The 2,747-nt window shown below is 36.6% G+C and overlaps 1 long non-coding RNA gene across 1 annotated transcript; it reads right to left on the bottom strand.

Moving 5' to 3' along the window:
- Positions 1 to 262: 262 nt before the first annotated feature.
- On the bottom strand, positions 263 to 2,274 carry LOC110719919. Its single transcript, XR_002511183.1, has 4 exons — positions 2,099 to 2,274; positions 1,495 to 1,552; positions 1,350 to 1,394; positions 263 to 1,234 (listed from the first exon to the last, which is right to left on the bottom strand). It is a non-coding gene; the product is annotated as an uncharacterized LOC110719919 (long non-coding RNA).
- Between the last annotated feature and the right edge of the window lie 473 nt (positions 2,275 to 2,747).

Here is a 2,747-nt window from a genome sequence, read left to right on the forward strand (position 1 = left end):
GGGCCGGGCCGCCGGCAGGCCAACCTGACCTGTGCCCAGCTTTAATTTCAACCTTCAAAGGTGAATCTAGTACGGATTTTTCTGGATGAAATAAGAGTGGTCGCACATAGTGAGTTCTAGGGAAAACTGAGCTTCCTTAAATATAAAGCATTGATGCTGAAATTGGTATATACTAGCGATTCAAGAAAAAAAAAAAACACATAGAATTCTCCTTTAATTACATAAATCAAATTCTAGTATTTTTTCCATGAATGAGAGAAATCAGAGAATACATGACTTTGATCTCAATTGAAAATTTGCAACTTATTATCTTCAAACATTTGACCAAGAGAGGTTAGGCTACTCCATTATCCTGACTGTTTCCCCATCCACACTACGTTTAGATCGTGACTCCTTCATGTTGGAATAAAGAAGGAAATCAAAGTAGTCTGACCTGGGCGCCCGCCAAGGCGGGAGAGGAATCGTAAAAACTGGAGTTCCGTCACCCGATCGGGGGAGCTCTGCTGGACCGGGCGCGCTTTCCCCGACCGGGCGCTAAAGCAACCGAGAATTTGACTGGGTGCTCGCCCGACCGCGCAAAGCTCCGCCCGCAATCTCAGCTGTTGGACTCCAATAGCTTTCTTGGATTCTTTTCTTGTTTTATTCCTTGTAACCCCCCATTTAAGAGGGTTTTATGGTGATTAAATCACCATGGTTATTTCTGATTTTTGCTCCATTGACTTCACCTTGGTCTTCCATCTTCCTTCATTCTTCTAAATATGTTAAAGGCTGATTTTTCGGATTAGTACACTGAAATTATAAACACAAGTTAAACACATTCTTTCTTTGGGCATAAGTTTTCATAGACTCCACCTCTCACTCTAAAGTGCCTTAGTGTGAGAGTGGTGTGTAACCTTAGGAGACGATCTGACGATTACAATGGTGCACCCCGGTTGCGCCGGAATTCGTTTTCAAAGACAGTGATTCTTCATGCCACACCGAATTTCCTCTTTTGCTTTTGTTCTTGTTTAATTTTGTTGACTATTGTTTTAGACACCATTTTTACAACACTTCATACATGTCTCCTAATATTCATCCTTTCAATTAAGAAACTGGTTTGACAATGTAATAACATCAATTATAAATAATAAGTGAGCTACTAAAAGCGTATTACCATTTTTCTATAGTATACTTGCAACGCTTTTTCATATTCAGCCTTTTTCTTCTCTGTAATTTTGATGAAGGGAGCCTTTTCCTGGATCATTTTCATAATTAAAGTTTTCAGAACTTTATTTGGGAAAGCTATACATAAATATCACAATCCATATATCAAATAAGTTTGTGTAAAGTGTTATCCTGCTGCAACTCACAAGATCAGACATGGCTCTCCACTTCTCTGAAGCGGCTTTGGGGACCTTATAAAAAACCAAACACAGAATAACAGTAATTAATAACTTAGAAAAACAGGATAGCGTAGAATTCCATGAAGATATAGATTCTATGAGAAATACTCACTTCACCAAATGACTTATTGTTAGGGTGCTCCAGTTTGTATTGCTTCCTAAACTCCTCCCTTTGTGCAACAAAGAGAACACAATATGTTTTAACATTTATGTATGAATAAACCCAAAAAAAATTGAAAAAAGATAAAGAAACAAAGTAAGCAAACACTGAAGTTTAAGCTATACGCCTATACATGGGATCCATTATTTCTTTTCTAATACGATACACCAATTTGTTGAATGTAGACATCTTTTTTCAACCATTTCCAACTCAAAATAACGACTAACACTGTGACAATTTGATGTTTAATAAGTATCACTTCTGTCTCCTCCTCTACTTCATTACTAAGCTCCTATTCTTTATCACATCTCAAGTACAGTTCTCAAAGAAAATCCACATACATAAACACAATTGTTTTTGAACTCTAAGTTCATGCTCCTCATGATTTGGTGCAACCGTGCAACTTCCACGAGTAACATTTTTAATCAAATTCATATAAGCTACTGAGTTAGTATGTGATACCAAAAGGAATCCACATCAACACAAGCAATTTAATGTTATTCTGAACATCTATACTGCAGAAATTATATAGACAGATAGATATAAAGATACATACATGAATGCGAAAAAAGGACGACGTAATCGGCCTGTTTGGCTTGATGGGAATAGGATCACGAGCCTCCTCTTTTATTCCATATGACAACCTGCACAGCCAACAGGCCAGGCAGCAGGGTTATATGTCAGTGAAAGCAAAAATAAAAGAATGAGAGACATAACATAGCACAATATTTTTTAATTTTTTTTTACAACCACTTACACTCTTTTGCCATCAGCTTTTATGAAATTGGATTTTGGTGTCCCTTCATTTTCAGTTGCCACTGCAGATAGACTGATTAGTAAGATACCTCATATGTTAAAATTATGAAATGCTGGAATGTCTTCCATCTCGGCAGTTGGGACAAATACTTTTCTTCTCTACAAGTAACAGCTATGCGATAACCTTATCTTTCTAAAACAATTGAACAAATTCTATATATTTACTTCAATTACTGAAAATGCTATTATGTGAGTTCATACTTCCCAATATGTTAAATTGTCAATGCTCCTAGAAAGTAGAGGGGAGAAAGAGTAGTAGAGCAATGAACCCGAGTATTATAGTACTTAGATTCACTAATTCACTGTATGCTTTATCACAACCAAAAACAAAATAGCTAGCAATAGAGATGTCAAATACCTGTCATTCAATTTTCTTCTCTTTACACTTT

This window comes from Chenopodium quinoa, unplaced genomic scaffold, assembly GCF_001683475.1.
Source record: "Chenopodium quinoa cultivar QQ74 unplaced genomic scaffold, ASM168347v1, whole genome shotgun sequence".
Classification (NCBI taxonomy): Eukaryota; Viridiplantae; Streptophyta; class Magnoliopsida; order Caryophyllales; family Amaranthaceae; genus Chenopodium; species Chenopodium quinoa.